The 22752-nt window shown below is 40.1% G+C and overlaps 2 long non-coding RNA genes across 3 annotated transcripts in view; both read left to right on the forward strand.

Annotated features, from left to right (window-relative positions):
* The window catches only part of LOC134298543 (uncharacterized), a 243715-nt gene that overhangs the window by 167299 nt on the left and 53664 nt on the right, over positions 1-22752 (forward strand). The window lies entirely within an intron of this gene.
* On the forward strand, positions 5-21957 carry LOC103278793 (uncharacterized). Of its 2 annotated transcripts, XR_010005659.1 has the most exons (4): positions 5-64; positions 11249-11382; positions 13132-13954; positions 15748-21957. It is a non-coding gene; the product is annotated as an uncharacterized LOC103278793 (long non-coding RNA). The 2 variants fall into 2 exon arrangements; XR_506335.3 differs by having other exon boundaries at positions 13132-21957.

Genomic DNA, 22752 nt, shown 5'->3' on the forward strand with positions numbered 1-22752 from the left:
TGGGCCACCTTGGCCCCGCCCTCCAGGTGTTTTGGACTACAATTCCCAGAATTCCCAACAGCCGGTATATATAATAATATATAGAAATAATAACATTGTAATGTAATAATTTCTTAACTTAACTTCAGGGGAAAACCTTTACCTTTTTTCATGTAATCTATATATATAAAAGAGTGATGGCATCAGGGCAGTGGACAAAACATCAAAAGTACAGGCCCCGCAACCTCGAAATTTGACAACACAACCCATCATCCATGCCTCCAGGTTGATACAACAAAAAGAAAAGAAAAATAAAGTCCTAATTAGAGGGAGAGCAATAATTTTTTTTATCCAATTGCTGCCAGTTTAGAGGGCTAATCTCTGCCCACTTGGTTGCCTAGCAACCAGCCAAGGGACAGCCAGGCTTCAGTTAGGGGACATGCTGATTTAGGCCTCACTTAGACTTCTTCCACAGATTATCTGATTTTAACTGGATTATATGGCAGTGTAGACTCAAGGCCCTTCTACACAGCTCTATAACCCATTTATAATCTTATATTATCTGCTTTGCACTGGATTATCTTGACTCCACACTGCCATATAATCCACTTCAGTGTGCATTTTATCCAGCTGTGAAGAAGGGGCCTCATATAATCCTGTTCTAAGCAGATAATAGAAGATTATCAATATACAGTAGAGTCTCACTTATCCAACATAAACAGGCCGACAGGATAAGTGAATATGTTGGATAATAAGAAGGGATTCAGGAAAAGCCGATTAAACATCAAATTAGGTAATCGTTTTACAAATTAAGCACCAAAACATCATATTATACAACAAATTTGACAGAAAAAGTAGTTCCATGCGCTGTAATGCTATGTAGTAATTACAGTAGAGTCTCACTTATCCAACACTCGCTTATCCAATGTTCTGGATTATCCAATGCATTTTTGTAGTCAATGTTTTCAATATATTGTGATATTTTGGTGCTAAATTCATAAATACAGTAATTACTACATAGCATTACTTTGTATTGAACTACTTTTTCTGCCAAATTTGTTGTCTAAGATGATATTTTGGTGCTTCATTTGTAAAATCATAACCTAATTTGATGTTTAATAGGCTTATCCTTAATGCCTCCTTATTATCCAACATATTCGCTTATCCAATATTCTGCCAGCCTGTTTATGTTGGATAAGTGAGACTCTACTGTACTGTATTTACAAATTTACCACTACAATATCACAATGAATTTAAAACACTGACTACAAAAACATTGATTATGAAAAGGCAGACTGCGTTGGATAATCCAGAACATTATATAAGTGAATGTTGGATAAGTGAGATTCTACTTTAATATGAAATAATTACTGGGATAGAATAATGCAGAACAATATAATCTCTAAAACCAGGACAGTAAATAAACAGGGGAATTCCAGACAGGAAACAATCAGGGCCAGCTAACACCTCCCAACAAAGTATTCCCATCATCAAAGTCTGGCAAATCCTCTGTTTTCTCAGGGCCACAGACAGTAGACGCACATAAAATATTGCAAACAACACCACTCTGAAAACAAGGGAATTCCAGACAGGAAAGAATCAGGGCCAGCTAACACCTCCCAACAAAAAATTCACTCAGGGAGGAAGCAGCCAGGCTTTAAAACTGCAAGGCCATTACATCCTAATCATTTTTCCTAATTGCAGCATTCATACTTGCCTCCAACAGACAAAAAAACCAATCAGCAATATTGTATATTCACAACCTTTAGGAAATAATATCCCCTGATGGCGCAGCGTGTTAAAGCGCTGAGCTGCTGAACTTCTGGACCGATAGGCTGCAGGTTTGAATTGGGGGAGCGGAGAGAGCCCCCACTGTTAGTTCCAGCTTCTGCCAACCCAGAAGTTCAAAAACATGCAAATGTGAGTGCATCAATAGGTACTGCTCTGGCGGGAAGGTAACGCCGCTCTATGCAGTCATCCCACATGACCTTGGAGGAGTCTATGGACAACGCTGGCTCTTCGGCTTAGAAATGGAGATGAGCACCAACACTCCGAGTCAGACATGACTGGACTTAATGTCAGGGGAAAACGTTTACCCTTGACCTTAACTACCACCAGTTCCTCAATACTTTATTTCCCACACCACCATACTTCGCCACAGCAATGCGTGGCCGGGCACAGCTAGTAATACTATATAATATTAATAATGTTGTAATCTAATATATTATACTAGCTGTGCCCGGCCACGCGTTGCTGTGGCGTTGTCTGGTGGTATTGGTGAGAAATTGTTGAGGTAGTGGTGGCATTGAATGTCTGTTGTATGGTTGTCTTTATGTTTAGTATGCACACTGAAGTGGATTATATGGCAGTGTGGAGTCAAGATAATCCAGTTCAAAGCAGATAATATAAGATTCTAAATGGGTAATATAGCTGTGTGGAAGGGCCTTGAGTCTACACTGCCATATAATCCAGTTAAAATCTGATAATCTGTGGAAGAAGCCTAAGTGAGGCCTAACTGTGCCTGTCCCCTGGGCTGAGTAGGTTGCTAGCAGACCAAGTGGGCAGAGCTTAGCCCTCTAAACTGGCAGCAATTGGATAAAAACTATTATTCCTCTCTCTCTAATTAGGACTTTATTTTTCTTTTCTTTTTGTTGTATCAACGTAGTGCCATGAATGATGGGTTGTGTTGTCAAATTTCAAGGTTGGGGGGCCTGTAGTTTTATTGTTTTGTCCGCTGCCCTGATGCCATCACTCTTTTATATACAGTAGAGTCTCACTTATCCAACACTCGCTTATCCAACGTTCTGGATTATCCAACGCATTTTTGTAGTCAATGTTTTCAATATATCATGATATTTTGGTGCGAAATTCGTAAATACAGTAATTACTATGTAGCATTGCTGTGTATTGAATGACTTTTTCTGCCAGATTTGTTGTATAACATGATGTTTTGGTGCTTAATTTGTAAAATCATAACTTAATTTGATGTTTAATAGGCTTCTCCTTCATCTCTCCTTATTATCCAACATATTCGCTTATCCAACTTTCTGCCAGCCCGTTTATGTTGGATAAGTGAGACTCTACTGTATATAGATCTACACCTTATGATATACCGGTAGTACAATATATTATATAATGTCAATAGTATAATATACTGATGGTGTATTATATTGTGGTATACTATAATACAATATAATAATAATTGTATATTACATGTAATATTACTAATAATATGGCGGGATAGTGGTATAGTACAATATAGTAATATATTATACTAATATGCTATGCTGATAATATAATATATTGTATATAAGTATCATATTGTTGTGATACTATAATATAATACAATATAATACTAATGATAATACAATTTAATAATGTATGATAATATTATTATATATTACTGTGCATGTAATATTACTAATTATATTGCAGTATAATGGTATAGTACCATATAATACTAACATTGTGCTATGCTGATAATATAATATATTGTATATACATATATCGATAATATTGTAGTGTAATACAATATAATAATAATAATAATAATAATAATAATAATACAATATAATAATATTGCAGTATAGTAGTACTGTACTAATATAGGAGTCCCCAGTGGCGCAGAGGATTAAACTGCTAAGCTGCTGAGCTTGTTCACTGAAAAGTTGGAAGTTCGAATCCGGGGAACGAGGTGAGCTCCTGCTGTTAGCCCCAGGTTCTGCCAACCTAGCAGTTCGAAAACATGCATATGTGAGTAGATCACTAGGTACTGCTCTGACAGGAAGGAAAAGGCGCTCCATACAGTCATGCCAGGCACATGACCTTAGAGGTGTCTACAGACCACGCTGGCTCTTCAACTTAGAAATATAGATGAGCACCACTCTCCAGAGTCAGACTCGACTAGACTTAATGTCAAGGGAAAACCCCTTTAATATATTAAATATAATTACTACTGATAATATATAATGAAATACTGTTTTATTATTGTATATTTTAAGTTGTAATGTTGTTGATTGTGAGCCACTTTGAGTCTCCGTATGGAGAGATAAAGCGGGATATAAATAAATAAATAAATATAATTCGAAACACCTGGAGGGAGGACCCAAGTTGGGCCATGCCTGATCTAGGTTATGGTTTTCAGCTGGTTTCTATGATAGGACCCATTAGGAAGTGACATTTATTTTGTATAGAAAACACCTGCAGATGGCACTATTGTGCTACAAAGCAAGCAAGGATTGGAAAAGCGCTGGCAGCAGGTTTGTCTCAATCACTGCCCTGCTCCATATCAGCCTTTCCATACAATAAATGCAACGTTAAATGTGTTTTTCTGCAACTTCCACTGTATTATTTACACAATTCTGTCCCACTTTGCAGTTCCACATAGACTAGCCACCTTATCACATTGAGACATTTCTCCCTGGTAGCCCACTTTAGCCTCTTTTCAAGCATGGAGAGGCACTGAGCTCATCACATGTTCCAGGGTTGAAAAGAGGCAAAAAAGGAGGGAACTCTGAACATGGGCCAGCAATCCTGATCAGAGCTCCTACCTCTCTTATCGCACCTGAAAACCAAGAGCTAGAACACTGTTCCCACCCTAAATATCTAAATCACAATCATTGCTTGGCACACAGATTCCCAGACTATGGAGGAAAGCTAAAATAATTGCCATTTCAAAACCTGGTAAAGATGCCCCCAATGCCAAGAACTACCAACCAATCTGTCTCTTATGCCGTCTGTATAAAATATACAAGAGGATGCTATTAAATTGATTACGCCCTGTTATTGAATCCCAGCTTATTGCACTACAAGCAGGCTTCAGACAAGGGAAAAACTGTACAGCTCACATTCTTAACCTGACCAAGTATATTGAGGAAGGCTATGAGAAAGTTTGCATTACAGGAACAGTTTTTGTGGACCTTACGGCAGCCTACCGTGTTTCCCCGAAAATAAGACAGTGTCTTATATTAATTTTTGCTCCCAAAGTTGCTCTAGGTCTTATTTTCAGGGGATGTCTTATTTTTCCATGAAGAAGAATTCACATTTATTGTTGAACAAAAGAAATGAACATTTATTATATACTGTACAGTAGTTGTCATCACAAATCAGCATAACCAGACAAACTGTGAATCCTATCAATAATTTCTTGTTACTACCGTTATTTCTATGTACAACAATCTATGGTACGTATGTTTACCGATCCTGCATGCTGTAATGTTCTGTTTGGCGGGCATGCTATCAAACAAAAACTTTGCTAGGTCTTACTTTCGGGGGAGGCCTTATATTTAGCAATTCAGCAAAACCTCTACTAGGTCTTATTTTCTGAGGATGTCTTATTTTAGGGGAAACAGGGTATCCTATCCACCAAATCCTTCCAGTATTTCCTGTTGGTCATGGGAGTTCTGTGTGCCAAGTTTGGTTCAATTCCATTGTTGGTGGAGTTACGAATGCTCTTTGATTGTAGGTGAACTATAAATCCCAGCAACTACAACTCCCAAATGACAAAATCATCCCCCCTCCCAACCCCACCAGTAATCAAATTTGGATGGATCTGGTATTTGTGCCAAATTTGGTCCAGTGAATGAAAATACATCTTGCATATCAGATATTTACATTACGATTCGTAACAGTAACAAAATTAACAGTTATGAAGTAGCAACTAAAACAGTTTTATGGTTGGGGGTCACCACAACATGTGGAACTGTATTAAGGGGTTGCGGCATTAGGAAGGTTGAGAACCACTGGTCTGCCATATCACCCGGGACTATGATTTTACAAAAGACTATCCAGACCATCCTAGAAAACCGCAGCTTCTATGTGGAGTTTTGGGGCAGGAAAAATAGGTGGAGGAGGCAAAAGAATGGTTTACGTTAAGGCAGTGTTCTTGCACCAACATTGTTTAACATCTTTACTAACAGTCAGCCACCAGTCACAAAGAGCTTTATATATGCTGATGACCTTGGCCTAACAACACAAGCAAAAGACTTTGAAACAGTTGAAAACTAACTTTTCAATGTCCTGAAAGATCTCTCCAGCTACTGCAAAGATTACCGCCTGAAGCCTAACCCTGCCAAGACGCAAAAGTGTGCTTTCCACCTACGTAATTGTGAAACCAACAAGAAATTGAAAGTTACCTGGGAAGGTCAAGAGCTTGAATACTGTTCCCACCCTAAATCACCTTAGATCTAACACTAACATTTAGGCAACACTGTGTGAACACCAAGCACAAAACAGCTGCACGCAATAACATCCTGAGGAAACTTACAGGTAGTGCATGGGATGGAGACCCAAAATTAATAAGAATATCAGCCCTAGCCTTGTCTTACTCAACTGCTGAATATGCCTGCTCTGTTTGGCACAAGTCTGCCCACGCGAAGCAGATGATTATAGCTATGAACAAAATGTGTAGAATAATCACAGGATGTCTTAAGGCTACACCTGCTGATAGACTTCATAAGCTAGCTGGAATTGCCCCCCTTATGTGCAATGGGAAGTTGCTGCCAATTGTGAGGGAAATAAGGTTGAACATTGAAAACTACTCATTGTATGGCTATCAGCCTCCTCCTAGTAGACTCAAAGCAAGGAAAAGTTTCATGAGAACCACCACTCTTCTTAATGTTCCCCCAGCAACAGCAGGAGTATCCCTCTGGGCAGCTAAACCGGGCAATCCCAACAGGATGGCCCACCACAAGGGTCTTCTTTCCTCCAGGGGCAAACCAAGGACGGGCAGCTTGGAAGTCCCTGAACAGCCTCAGAAGTGGAGTGGGCAGATCAAAAGACAACATGGCAAAATGGTATTCCCTAGAAGAATCCTTCGCCTTATGCGACTGTGGAGCGGAACTCCGCATCTGTATCCTTGCCCACAATACCCTGCCTCATGCACAGAGGAAGAACTGCTTAAAGCTACAGACAATGTGGTCACTGTTGCCCATTTTTGGTCAAAAATTATTTAGCCTCTTGTGCTCCCTTTATTTTATCAGTTTTAAACTTATTTATTTATGCAATGCTTTTGACACAAAATAATAAAATAACTGGAAAAAAGGTGCGACGGGAACCATCAAGTTTTCTGTCCTGTTTCATTGCCCAACCATCAGCAGTCTGTTGTATACTATGGTTTCTGATGCAGAACCATAGGATCCCATGGAAAGCAATGGATTTAACCTGGATCGCTGTCTCTTGTATCCTATGCAGTTCAATGCAGAACAATAGGATCCCTTGGAAGGAAGTGGTTTTAAACTGGTGTCAGTCTCTTTTAATGTAAAGGGCTTTGGGGCAGGGCAAGGGATCTCTTGTTATTGAATATTGTTTCTCCTGATTAAAAACAAAAAAGTAATACTGACCCTGTGATGAATGTAAGATGAATGTATTACCAGCTTGTAAGTTTCCACATGTGTGATAGGGAGGCGGAACTCGAAAGGTGATGATATAAGAGGGTTGATTATCTACGCTAAAAGTACGGTCACCCATGCTTTCCCCTCTCAATATGATGAGGTCGCCAATCAAGCAAGAATTGTTCCTAATCTGCAAGACGTGGGCAGGATGGTTGTTGTTAGGGTGACTTAAAGGTCTACTATCCATAGGGTCTCCATTAGTCAACATCAACTTGATGGTAGTTAACAACACTGTTAGTCATGGAACATGAGAGGAGATTGCTAAGATCCCAATTCCCAAAATTACCTAAGTTTTTGTAGGAAACAGAAAATTGATTCCTTGCTATGTCCTTGGCTTGTTGTAACACAGCCCTCCCTCCAACGTTCTGCTCTGCTTACTTCAGAGAACATTGAAGTGTTGCTGTCTCTGTGAGAGTGTTAGGGTATCCTGAAATGAGACCCTCCAATTTACACCCTAATAACCTGTTTCTCACTGGAAAGAGCAAGGAAAACACAAGCAGTCCTCATGTCAGACCATGCCTGGAATCACACTGTGTCCAGTTCTGGGCACCACAATTTAAGGGAGATGTTGACCAGTTGGAATGTGTCTAGAGGAGGGTGACTAAAATGAGGAGTAACTGTGAGGAGCAACTTAAAGAGCTGGGCATGTTTAGCCTGCAGAAGAGAAGCCTAAGAGGAAGCATGATAACCATGTATAAATATGTGAGGGGAAGTCATAGGAAGCAGGGAGCAGGCTTGTTTTCTGCTGACCTGGAGGATAAGACACGGAACAATGACTTCAAACTACAGGAAAGGAAATTCCACCTGAACATTAGGAAGAACTTCTAACTGTGAGAGCTGTTCAGCAGTGGAACTCTCTGCCCCAGAGTGTGCTGGAGACTCCTTCTTTGGAGGCTTTTAAGCAGAGGCTGGGGAGGAGGCTTGAATGTGATTGTTCTGCTTCTTGGGAGGGGGTTGGACTGGATGGCCCACAATGTCTCTTCCAACTTTATGAATCTATGTGAAGGACACAGTGGGGTGCAAAGGCTGACCAAGGCCTAGCTATATGCAAGGTAGAAGTCTGGGAGCAAAGGAGGAAGGAGAATGGAGCACAAATTCAATGGGATCAAGTCCAGAAGCATGGAGGTCACTGGCAGCGCATCCAGCCTTTTTAGGCTTTGCAGAGTTGGAAAGTCAATATAGGATTCCCAGCCAATTAGTGTTTTCTAAAAATGCTCAAAGAGATGAAAACTAATGGAGATCTTGCCTTCAGATTCAAGATTCTGCACCTGTTCAATGTGTCAAACATTTGAAAGACATAACCGTTATTGTTCTTTACTATCAAGCTGGCTTTGAATTATGGCCACTCTATGAAAGAGATTTCCAAGATCCCTGGTTATTATCAGCTTTGTTCAGGTCTTGAAGACACAGGGCTGTGGCTTCCTTCATTGAATCAATTCATCTGTAAGACAGTCTTCCTTTCCTCCTACTGCCATCCCCCTTTCCCAGCATCATCATCTTTTCCAATAAGTCATTTATAAACACAGAACTTCTCCAAAATGTCAAATGTGTTTATTTGCTTTCTGTCAGCTTTTTACACTGTCCAGCTTTCATAACTATACATGGAAATCGCAAATACTATGGCATGGATGATCTACTGACTGCCTCTTTACATGACTGGTAGCCTTTTGGTGCCTGCTCGGAGCAAATACGCCATCTTCAGACATGCATCTACATTGCAGAATTAATGCAGTTTGACACCACATTAAATGTTATGGCTCAATGCCACAGAGACATGGGACTCAAAGTTTTACAAGGTCTCAAGGCTTCTCTACCAAATAGTGCTGGTGCCTCACCCCATGTTTCCATTGCATTGAGCTATAACAATTTAAATGGTATCAAATTGTATTAATTCCACAATGTTGATGCACTCTTGGACATGGAAGGGAGAAAGTGAGCCCTGTATCTAGATACACAGAACACATGTGGGTTTATCTAGAGTTATATGACAACTTTTTTAAAACGCCTTTTGTTGACATTAAAGACCACAGCGCATGCGGATTTTGAGACACATTGGAGTTCTTACATTATTTTTAAAGGTCAAAACTGAAACCTTAACAACATGCTTTCTCATTATGGCAAGAGAAGGGAGCTGATGCTGCCAGGGATCCCAGAACAATGCGGCTCAGTGTAGTGTGCGTTAGGCAGCGGGCCAAACCAGAATCTGGAAAGAGTACAGAGCCTGGCGCTATTCCATTGTGTGGCAAAACCCAGGCTATAGAAGGTCAAGCTTTTAGCCCAGGAGTAGTGAGCCAGAGAGTCCTTCATGCAGATTTATTTATTTCGTGTCAAAAGCATTGGTACAGCAAATACATTTCAAATAATGGAAATAAAATAGAAAAGAAAAGAAATCACAGGCAACTAAATAGTTTTGGACCAAAAGCGGGCAACAGCAACTGCATTGTCTGTAGCTTTAAACAACTCCTCCTCCATACATGAGGCAGGGCATTGTGGGCAAGCATACATATGCTGGGTTGTTTGTTCAGCTCCACAGTCACACAAGGTGGAGGATTCCTCCAGGTAGTGCCACCTTGCCAAGTTGTCTTTTGATCTGCCCACTCCGCTTCTGAGTCTGTTCAGGGACTTCCATGTTGCCCATTCTTGGTTTGCCCCTGGAGGAAGACCCTCTTGGGGGGCCATCCAGTTAGAATGCAGATGGCAGGCAGAGAACGGGAATGAGAGGAAAGGGGCCAAGACCCCACCTTGAGTGTGTCTACACAGAGGATGTGTTGTACCTCCCGTTGCTGTGAACACTGTAAAATGTGGTTTGGTTCGTCTCACGACTGAAGCAGCACATGATGTATCTCCAGATTCCAAGATGCTCAGTCACTCTGTCCAATGGAAGATAAAGCAAGAAAGAAGGGAGAGGAGAGGAAATTCACAACCTCTGTTCATGGTTGGCCAATATATGAACAAAATGCTGGAATTGATAGGACTCTGGTTGGATCTGGCATGGGCAAACATCAGTAGGCTGTTAAAAAACACCTGGAGGGCCGAAGTTTGCTCATGCCTGACCTAGAGTGACTCTTACTCAAAGAGTTGCGGCAGGGAGATTGTCTCAAATACAACAACTAGGTTGACTTGACAGAACTTTCTTAGTGCTTGCACCCCAACTGTGCAACTCCATCCAAAAGGAAGTGGGTCTGGAACCCATCTCTTGAGCTTCAGATGGGCAGCCAAGATTGGATGGTTTTTAACAGTCTTTTGTCCCCCGTAAACCATTGGTTTTTCCCCCAAAACTTTATTTATATAAGAAGAATGTTTTAATGTGTTTTGCTTCCCCCCCTTCTTTGTGATACATTAATTTGGGAAACTTTGTAGACTAAGAGGCCATTAAACAAACTTAAATAGATCAACCCTCTTGATATCATGTATTTGTGGTGCCAGTGGTACCATTTATCCTATTGATGCAACAATACACAACCTTCACAAAACCTGAAGGACCTATTTCTATCCTCTTTTAGAGTTTCTAAGGCACTTTTGCTAACCTTTACAACAGCTCTGCAAGGTATGTTAGCTTCCTTATAACAAGAAGAAAAGCAGGATATACATTTTTGGGGGAGGGGAATCTAGCCATCTACATTTAATATGTTCTTTCTTGAAATCGCTAGGTCTTCCATTGCGACTATTGTCAAATTCTACCCAAAATCACACTGGATGACCTAAAGATTTCTTAAGAGAATACTGTGTTAGGTATTTATAGGTCCTCCAGTGCAATTCTGTAGTAAACTTCTAGCTGAATTTGGCCATAAAAATGCACTGGAAGACTTAGAGAATCCTAGAGATAAGTTCTAGCATAAGAAGTGTTCTTTTATTTGCATTTTTTCTGCTTTTTTCAGGAGTCCTGCATCCCTAAGCTTCATGAAGGTGAAGGATCTTTGGGGCTATGGGAATGGGGCTTATTGCAAGAACCACGTGGTGACTTTGAATCCCCCATGTCCAGTTCATACCTAAGGCCATGCAGTGGTACCAGGTAGCTCTTTCTTGTCTAGTTTTATGCCAGAAAACCTGTTCCTTCCCAGACCATGAAGTGTTAGCCTCATTCAAGATGGTCTGTAAATTTTGGCAGCTTTGAGTGCATTGGTCATGAAGCAACTACAGCAATGTTGTCCGGTTCGTCTCCACCCCTTGAATACCAAAGAGCTGTGCCAGCAAAATTGGGTGGGGAGAAAGTACAAGGAAACCCCACCTGATGCAATAGCAGGAATTCGCAGGGAAATTTGGGGAGAGGACATGAGAGAGAAATGAGAACTGTTCCCACTCCTTTGACTCGTGACTTTGTTCTTCTTGCACTATATGTATTAAAAACCTATTGAAACTTAGGACTTGTGGCTCAAGAGTACCATACAGCCACATAAGAAGACCTATTTTTTCAGATGGGTATATTAAACCACAAATACAGGGGTCATACTTTATTATTTATTATTTGTATGTATTTACTTGATTTTTATCCCAACGTTTTCCCTATAGGAACTCAAGGCGCCTAATAGTAACATGACATGACACAATATAAATTAAAAACAAGGCAAATACATAGACATGAATACAATATTTTTTTAAAAATTTAATATTTATGTCATGAATGCAAAAGATAAAATACAATAAAATATACTTAAACTTACATTTAAATTATTATTATTTTCAGCAACTTGGTCATTTAAATCGGTCCAGGTATACGCTCGCTCCGTGCAATAATGTTTTTGCTGAGTGTCATGTTTAAATTTATTGTTCTTTCTAATTTAGAATTTTTATTATAATGAATATGTCATTGTCATTTTATACTTTTGATATTAGTGAAGTAGTTGTGGGATTGAATGTTTGCTGTTTATATGTAGGTTAATTGCCCTGAGTCCCTCTGGGGAGAGACGGCGGTCTAGAAATAAAGTTGTTTATTATTATTATTATTATTATTATTATTATTATTATTATTATTATTATTACAGTAGAGTCTCACTTATCCAACACTCACTTATCCAATGTTCTGGATTATCCAACGCATTTTTGTAGTTGATGTTTTCAATAAATCGTGATATTTTGGTGCTAAATTCGTAAATACAGTAATTACTGCATAGCATTATTTCGTATTGAACTACTTTTTCTCTCAGATTTGTTGTATAACATGATGTTTTGGTGCTTAATTTGTAAAATCATAACCTAATTTGATGTTTAATAGGCTTTTCCTTAATCCCTCCTTATTATCCAACATATTTGTTTATCCAACGTTCTGCCGGCCCGTTTATGATGGATAAGTGAGACTCTACTGTATTATTATTACATTGTTATTATTTACACCCTACCTTTTCTCTCTAAAAAAGAAACTCAAAACAGCTAAAAGCTAAATATGCCCCTGAAATCCCACCCACAACATCCCTAACATGCCCATCATCCTTCAAGTGCCCTGATGGCAGAGAAACTGATTTGATTTACATTGATACTCTGTTTGTGTGTCGGAGAATCAATATATTTGTATTAATGTTAGTATATTTTATATTAGTTGAAATACTTTCAAGGGAATCTAACAGCCAGTAGGCTGTTAGGAATTGTGGGAGTTGAAGTTCAAAGCACCTGGAGAGCCTAAGTTTGCCCATGCCTATTCTAGTTTTTAGGAAAGTTACTCTTTCAACAACTCCCTGAATTCCTGAGCTAGCACTGGAGATTCTCAGACTTGTACTTTTTTATAAGCCAGCTTTTTAGAGCTCCACTTCTTCCATTTTCTCCACAGAAACTGCAAGCCATGCTGTTCTATTTGTGTTCCTCACCCAGCTGGGCTCCTTCCCTCCCCTCGGCCTCTCTGCCCGCTCTTTGGGCGTCCTTGACCCAGAGAAGTCCGGTGTGAGGATATTTCCCTTTTGGCTCATGCAAGGACCCTCCTCTCCGTGGCGCCACTGCAAAGCTGGCTGTGGGAAGGCGGGGGCTCCTGATCTCTCACAGAGGGTTTTGCCATTTCATGCTTCCTATAAGCCTCCTTCCCATTCACATGCACACACCAAGGACTTGAGCAAAGCAGGGACAGAAAGATGGGAAACAAATAAAATAATCTCCAATTTGCCAAGTCCCATGTCTTACAATTTTTCAGTCTGTTCCAGGAATGTGGGCCATATGGGAGGGGGGAAATGAAATCATTGCCTCCCAAATAAAAATTCTACCTTCAAAATGACATTTTCCACCAGTCCCCCAAATTTTACCTTTATAGAAACTGCAATACTGAACATTATTCACATTTTGAACCACACCCTCCAATTGTCCCAATGTGGCAGGGATTATTTCTGGTCAGTCCTCTGTCATCCCACCTTTTCACCTGCATTTGAAATGTCCCAGTTTCTCTCTTGCTATCACTTTTCTCCTTCATCCTCACTGTTGAGGCTCAGATGCGATATCCCTTTTGAAGAAGGCAAACCTTGCAGAACCCCCTAATGCTGGCTTTCCAATAAAGGAACGAGGAGGCAGAGGAGATAGAAATACACAGATTTATTTGCAAATAGAGCTGCGGGTGACCATCATGAAAAGGAGTGGCACGCCGACTGAGATTTCACATATTCTTCCAGGTACAATTCATTTCACAAACATCCTTGTTCTCATGCTCCCTCTTTCTTTCATCTTGTTTCATCCTGACATTTATCAAAACAACAAACAACAAATGTCAATCTATCAAAATCAAACTGGAACAAAACACCGTCTCTGATCCTCACATCTAGGACTCTTTCTAAGGTTTTATTGCCCTGCCTGCATGTGTGAGTTCCTGGACATCATCACTATATTTTAGTTGCTGAAAACTAGGTTCAAAGTACAAATGTAACTTCTCAGAAAGGGGGAAAAGCTAAGGATAAGAAAGTCAGGGGCATCATCTTCCCTTCCTTATAGACTCACTCAATAGTAAAGTGTTGCAGCCTCTCTGAAGTCCATCTAGACTGTAGAATTAATGCAGTTTGACACCACTTTAACTGTCATGGCTCAATGCTATGGAATCCTTAGATACTAAGTTTGGTGAAGCAACCGAATTCTTTGTCAGGGAAAGCTAGAGACCTTGTAAAATCAGTATCATAAGATCCTATCGTTCTCTTCTGGATGCAACAGTGCTTCACCAAACTGCAAATCTCAGGTTTCTACAGGATACATCTACAACTCCCAGGATTCCATAGCATTGAGCCATAGCAGTTAAAGTGGTGCCAAACTAAATTAATTCAAAAGTGTAGATGCACCATAATGTGTGTATTCTTTCTCATTAGGAATGTTTGGCTTGTTGAGCACACATCAATGTTGCTTTGCCACATATGTCCTGGGTTTCATCTGTGATATATTGGGGGACGTGTGGGACTTGGGGATTTTTTTGTGGGGGGACAGGGAAGGTAGCAACTGAAATAATGCACTAATGTGGTCAGTGGAAGCTGGTATCTTCCTTATTAGTGAAATGGGGAATCTACTCAAGGTCTGAACTGTAAAGAAGTGAAGAGTGTGAATCCTATCCCAAATATAGGTTCAGCACCTTGGATGGTTCCTCTAAAGTTCATAATAAAAGCTAGACTGGTTTACATCAGTTTTTCTCCAATTGTGTTGCACAACTTTTAAGGGGGTATAATATTTGCTCAACAAGGGCACAAGAAGCATTTCTGGTATTAAGTTATTACAGTCCTAACTTGAGTCAGGGGAAATAGGGAGACACATCCACATATAGACATACGGGGTAAAAAGTTTGAAAAGATGGTGACTAGTATGAAAGTCAGCATTTTTCACTGAGCACGGCTGAATACACTGAAGTTAAATGTTGAATAGTTAATTAGTCAACACTCAGCCTAGATATTCTGATCAGTTTTAGCAGTTAGATGATAGATAGGTAGGCAGGTAGATAGGCAGACAGACTGACACAGCAGTCAGAATTCTCAGAATTCAGGTTCTTTCTGTCTCAGACTTAGAGAATATATCAAAAGCAAATTGGAATGAAATTCTTACCCATCACTAAGGAGACCAAATGGGAGCTCTTGAGAGTTATCATATCCTAATTCTTGCAGAGGAAGGGAACAGCATTAGGTTTAAGGCCAATTTTCATTCTTATACACATCTGCAAAATGGGCTGCCATATTGGGGGTGGTCTGGCAGTGACATTATAGCACTTCTGCCTTGTTTTGTTGTTGATGGTGATGAGATATTTCTTTGCTGGGAATGCTACAATTAACAGCCGACATATTTCAAGTACCTAGGAAACACCAGCCAACATTGTTTTCTGGTGATATGTGAATTCTACTGTTAACATTCTAGTACAGCCCCCTTATTCATTGGAATGATACCCACAAATCCATCTACTTGTATCTGACAAAATGTTTTCTCTCTTGGAATTTTCTAGGTCCTCCAAACAATTTTATCATACCTTTCCAGTGGAAGTCATTCATTTCAGTTGGGCTCCTCCTGATCCCTATTGACTCTATGATAACCTCTGATGGAAATAATTCATAGAATTGTGATTCGACCTTAACAAAAATATATTTATTGTAAGATGTGTTTTACAATGAAATGATCTGGTGATTGGTTCTCCATCTTTTGAGGTCTTTATACAAGTTTTGATGGCTCTCTATGTTTTAGCTGTGTTTACCAACATAGCAGAGCGTCGAACTAGATGGCCCTTGCAGCCCCTTCTGACTCTAAATAAATATATCACCATGCATTTTGGGGAAAAGATGAAAGATGATCATCTATTAGGTAATTTGTACTCAATGCTTGAAAAGAGAAGCAAAACATCCCACTGATGTTTGGTTTACAGGTAGAGTCTAAGTTGCAAAGTCAAGGTTCATACCCTACAAATGGGATTCTCTGCTTCTGCAACCTCTATTGAAATATCAAGATGGTTTCTTCTGATTTAAATGGCTCCTGCTCCCAATTAAAGGCAGAGCCCAGGCTCCTGAAGGCGAACATTTTACTCAAACACAATGACAGCCTCTTTCCCCAAGTTGCACAATTCCCAGAAATGCACAGCCTCCTGCTAACACCTCCCTTGGGAAGCGCATGCCAGCCAGCCGGCCGGTCGGCACCAATGCAAGGAGAATACTCCCTTCCACCTTCTGGCAAAGGAAGCCTGCAAAGCTCTCAAAAAAGAGGCTCCTGGGGGTTTATTTCTCTTTCTCACAGTGGTTACAAAATAGGGAGGACCAACACCAGCTTGGGCTGAAGGGAAGGTTGGGATGGGGAGAATGAGGGAAACTGCCAAAGTTGAAACTATTTGGGGGTCTCTTCTCTATTAGAAGGATTTAAACATACAACCCCTCATTATATTTTTCCTCCTAGTGCAGGGATGAGAAGTGTGTTGCCAGATCTCCAGTTTCAGTCATAAACCTCCAGTTTTCATGGCTCATCTCCAGGTTAGGGTTAGAGTTAGGTTCTCCATTTTGTTGTGTGTACATTTCCAACTCCTCTAGCAGAATGTCAGCTTGATAGTCTTTCGAAAGACTCATTGATTTGCTACTGCAACGTGCGAAGAATTTCCATGGGTTTTATATACAGTACAATCCCCATGCCCATGGGACCTACGGCTTCATCTGCCATATCTCTAGCAATTTTCCCAGTCCTCCAGGTGATCCTATGGCATGCTTCTGACAGAAGTAACCATAGAGTCACCTAGGAGAACTCAGAAAATGCCTAGATGATACTTCTTTAAGAATATTCAAGTCCTCCAAAGCAACTCTATAGCAACACTTGGCAGAAGTTATTCATTTCAATAGGGTTCGCTATTATCCATGGTTTACTGTTTTCACACTGCATTCTCCTGTGGATATGGGGGTCATACTGTATATACTGACTGAGTCATTGCAGTGACAGGACTCTGTATCCATCCTCTGGCTAGAAGCAAGTAAAGTAAATATTCCCTGGAGTGTTGTGTGGTTTCCAGGCTGTATGGCTGTGTTCTAGTGGCATTTTCTCTGACATTTCTTCAGAGGATCTTCAGATGCTAGATCAGGGCCATACAGCCTGGAAACCATGCAACATCCCAGTGATTCCGGTCATGAAAGCCTTCAACAATACATTAAATATTCCATGTCTCCCTAAGTAAAAAGAAAAAAATTCATTTTACTGGATCGGGGGAAAGCCATTTGCGGTACTTAATATTTCTGTCTTGATCTACAAATAGGAAAATAGGTAACATGTGTTTAGGTGTTTGTTTAAATGACCAGCTGTGGTTGATAAATAATACTTAATAGCTTCACTAGGGGCTATCCTCAAGTCTCAAGTTTTGGTCCAGAAATTTCAGAGCCTTGGATGATTCTGGCCTGGCAACTCTATTCCAAATCTGTTTAATATGCAACCTCCAGTGTTCTTCACCTTTGATTATGTTCCCTGGGGCTGCTCGGAGTTGCAGTTCAACACATCTGAAACACCAACTTGTAGTGGGTTCCTCAATCTTCAGACGTTGCATAAAAGAAGGAATTTCTTCCGCTGTTGCTTGCTATGCATCAAGACAATAGGCAATACCTGCTCAAATTTCCTCTTCTACTCAGCTGTTAACAGGCACAAATAGGCCATTTCATTTCTAGCCCTGCCCTAATGGTAAATGATACAATCCCACTATCTAGAGCCCCTTCTACACTGCCATATAATCCAGAGTATCAAATCTGATAACCCACATTATCTGCTTTGAAATGGATTATATGAATTTGCACTACCATATAATCCAGTTCAAAGCAGATAATCTGGATTTTATATGGCAGTGTAGGTCCAGCCTAGCTCATCTGAATGACTATATCACCTCGACATCCTGAAACATTTTGCAAAAGGATAATTCCATACGGTCCTAATGAATCCTCTATCATCCCACTTTTTGGCTGCTTTTGAAACATCCCATTTTCTTTCTTTCTCCTCCTCCTCCTCCCCCCCCCCTTTCCTTCTTTTTTCCATAATTTACTTCAATGGCTACAAACAGAGTTCGAAGCATATACTGTTATGATTCAGGCCTTTTTGGATAGTAGATCTCAGAATCCTGAATCTGGAAATTGTATCCAAAAATATATATTTTTCTGAACCATCCAGCCTTATATTTCTCGTATGTTCAGGGGTACTCATGATAGAAAAAAAAATCTGTTTTGAAGCATGTAGAATGTTAATTGATATTAACAAGGAGAAGTCATCTACTATAGTTCCTACTATGGTTTCTTTCTATTCTTCTTAGAAGTCTCCAGGTCACAAACTCCAACTCTGTCCTTAAATGTCTCCTCTGTGCATGCTTCCAAACAAAAACTTTGCTAGGTCTTACTTTCGGGGGAGGCCTTATATTTAGCAATTCAGCAAAACCTCTACTAGGTCTTATTTTTTGGGGATGTCTTATTTTAGGGGAAACAGGGTAGATGTCACCATTTCGTACTGAGATAAAGAGGGCATGAAATTATACTCCTTGAATGCAGAAAACTAGCACATCAAGGACTTAGCTAAATGCTGGAAAAATGAGCTATGCAGGATGTTCTTGTTTACAAGCAAATACATTACAAGGGTCAACTTGGCACATTTCTCCAAAAGCCAGGCATTTCCAGGGGTGCCACAATTGTCTGGATTTGGTTTCTTTTGGAAAGAGATCACTGTAGGCTTTCTTGTGTTTTGCAATATCTGTGTATTTATTTATATAGGCTAAGGGGAAAGGGAAGTTGGGCTGGCTCCATCCTTCTTAAGCTTCCAGTGGGTAGCCAAGATTGCACTAAAGCCACTTAAACATGAGGAATAACGGACTATAAGAGCTGCTCAAGAGTAGGATAGATTGCCTCAAGATGTTGTAGACTTATCTTTGGAGATCTTTAAAACACAGGTTGGTTGGGCATCTTTTGGGGTGCTTTATTTGTCTATGCTGTCACGAACAGAGGGTTTGAGTAGATGGCCCTTGTGGATCCTTCCAGCTTTAAGATTCTATGGATGCATCTGCACTGTAGAAGTAATACAGTTTGACACCACTTTAAATGCCATGGCTCAGTGCTATGGATTCATAGGAGTAGCAGTTTCAGAAGGTCTTTTGCCTTCTCTACCAAATAGTGTCTCACCAAACTACAACTTCTACAATTCCACAGTGTTGAGACATAGCAGTTAAAGTGGTGTCAAACTGCATTAATCTAACACCGTACATTCAATCTGTGCAGGATTTGACTCTTCAAACAAGAGTGGCTTTTCTGTTTCTTTTAAATGTTCATCACCTTAAGAGCCTTTTTGGGCTAGTAAATGATATAAAATTTGGTAAGCGATATCGAAATATCTTCAATAAATAAGCAAATAAATACATCTGTCTGTTCTGAAAAGTTATTTTTTAAAAAAAATATTTTTCATCTTTTTAAGTGTTTTTATTTGCTCTTTCTGGTTTTATCCATCTCTGGAGGCTAAAGATAATATACAAATACCTAGATCCATAAATGATAAAGTGAACTTTAGAGTAAAATCCAAACTGAAATCGTCGGTGCACTGACATAGAAGTCAGTTCTCAGTTTAAAGATTCATCCTGGACTCCTTATTGTATAGAATCACAGAGTTAGAAGAGACCACAAGAGCCGAACCCCATTCTGCTATACAGGAACACACAATCCAAGCCATGAGACAATGGCCATCTATTTGTCTGGAGACACTACCGGATTCTCAGGCAGCATATTCCATTGTCAAACACCCAGATTTTCTTCCTAATGTTTAGGTGGAATCTCATTTCCTGCAATTTGAATCCATTGCTGTGTTCTAGTCACACAGCAGCAGAAAACAAGCTTGCTCCATCCTTAATGTGACATCCTTTCAAATATTTAAACATGGCTCTCATGTCCCCTCTCAGACTTCTCCAAGATAAACATACCCAGCTCCATAATCCACTCCTCATAGGGATTCATGGCTTTGAGACCTTTGGTCATTTTAGTCACCCTTCTCTGAACACGTTCCATCTTGTCCATATTCTTTTTGAATTGTGGTGCCCATAAGAGGACATGGTATTCCATGTGAGATGTGAACAAAAAGCAGAATAGAGTGACACTATTATTTCCCTTGATCTAGAGACTGTACTCTTATTGATACAGCCTAGAATAACACTGACTTTTAAAGCTGCTGCATCACATTGCTGACTTATACTCGGCTTGTGATCTACCAAGATTCCAAGATCCTTTTTATATGAACTGCTGTCAAGCCATGTGTTATGCCTCCTAAAACTGTGCATTTCATTTTTATTGTTTAAGTGCAGAACCCTACATTTCTCCTTGTTGAAATTCATTTTGTTCGTTTTTGCCCAGCTCTTCAATCTGTTAAGGGGATTCTGGATTCTGTATCCTCTGGGGTATTACTGTTGTACCTGTTGTGGTAATATCTGAGCGGTTAGACTCAATTTAACCCTCTCTGGGGGAGATTCCACCAAAATCAGCAGAGTAGCAAAAAGCAAAGCTTTCAAATGCAACAGTTACATACACTGGCGAGCAAGAAAAGCCTTTAGGATTGCAATGGACTGCAGAGTCTCAATAAAAGTTCAAAAGTATTTATTCAGGTAAAAAGAACTCCATTGTAGATAGAAAGGCTTGGGAGCTGTCTAGATTACTATAGACTGGTTTCTAAGGAAAAATAAGAAAGGAAAAATAACAAACATCTACATAGTTACATCTTGCCAGGAGAGATGGCAGGATGCTTCTTGTTAGCTTGAAGAACAAAGGGAGAAGAGAGAACCAAAATGGTTCCGACCTCATGGTCCAGTTTATTGGGGCCATAAAAGACATTCTGACCAATGGGAAGTTAGTGTCCCTAAAGATTCACATTTCTACTAACTTCAAAGTAAGGGATGTGACGTAAACAGGATAGAGTAAAACACAGTAAAGCCTGTCTAGGCATGCTTTGGAAACAGGAAAAGGATCCCCTCAATCTAACTCTATCATCTATCTGACTACATTTGGACTTGAGTAGTCCAGGATGATTTCCCAACAGTACCCTGGCAAGCGTCAGAGGATTCTGAGGATATGGGGTTTCAAAATGAAGGCTGACCCAGCTGATGCTTTGCATTCTTTAGATCATTACTAGGCAACTTGGGAAAGTGAAAGTATCATTTCCCTGGATAAAAGGTCTTGGGATGATGAGGAAGTTGAGGAGGTTTCAAGGGAGTGTAGATTAGATCCCAGAATGCAGGGTGTGAAAAATAGGCAACCTAGTGCATCCAAGATAAAGCCCTGAAATCCAGGTGCCTTAGACATGATTTCCTAGGAACCTGGATGGGCTTAAATTGAAGCCTTGGCTTCAAGCATTTCAGAAGAGACAACATTGCTAAAAGGGAAACAGTCTCCTGTTCATGTTTCCAAGTTCCTGGTTCCTGAATTGCCAAGATTCTTGTTTCATGTTCCTGTTTTGCCTATGTGCCTTTGAGAGAGATTCCTGTGTTCATGTTCATGGAAATTACCTTGGATTATTTCTGTGTTTTTGCATTTATTGGTTCTGAGATTTTTCCCTAGCATCTTTGAATTATTGCTATTGAACTCTGGCTTATTTTGTAACTGCATGTTATATTCTGACTGTCTCTTTTTTGGAATTGACTGCTTTCCCCTTTTTATATTCTTTTCTCAATAAACATTTTATTACTGGTTTGCTGGCCTCTGGTGTGGTGCTGTGTGAGCGGGCGCCTCAGTGCTAAAGTACAACAATTAGCTATTCATCCCAAATTAGTGTCATCAGCAAATGTGATAAACATGCTTTCTATTCCATCATCCAAGCCATTGATGAAGAGGTTCAATAGCACTGGGCCCAGGACAGGACCTTGACCCTATGGCACCTTGGTTAGCAACCTCTGGCTTCAGCCACTTAACCAGTTTCCAATCCACCTAACAGTAACATTGTCTAGCCCATATTTTGCTAGGGATTATTTTATTTTTATTTTTTTGCATTGTGTGTAATTTATCCCCTTACCCATTTGTGGCCCTACAATGCTATTCTTTAAAAAAAAAAAAAAGACAGAGAGGAGAGAAATAAATTAAATCTGACTCTCTGCTCTTTGGCCTCTTGGTGTGTTTGAGGTGAAGAAATCAAGTCCCAGGCATTTATCTGATGGACCGTGAAGCTTTGCCAAAGCGTCTTGCTATCAGCTGGAGACACATGTGCGATTGGCAACGCTTCTGGGAAGGAACAATACAAACAGTCCTCATTGTGGAGTCAACAATGCTGGGAGAAGGAGCCTGTGTGCGGTGGGCGGCTTGCAAGGCACACCGCAGGCGATCCCAAACCAGGAAGACGCTTGTCAAAATCAAACAGAGGGGGGTGGCAAATTTCTCTTTTTTTCTTCTTCTTTTTGGTTAGTTCCCAAAGGGGAAAAATCTTCCTTTGGGAATAATTCAGAGCCAACAATATAAAAACAAACAGGCCTTTTATCTACTAAAAATGTTTC

Source organism: Anolis carolinensis, chromosome 4, assembly GCF_035594765.1.
Source record: "Anolis carolinensis isolate JA03-04 chromosome 4, rAnoCar3.1.pri, whole genome shotgun sequence".
Taxonomy (NCBI): Eukaryota; Metazoa; Chordata; class Lepidosauria; order Squamata; family Dactyloidae; genus Anolis; species Anolis carolinensis.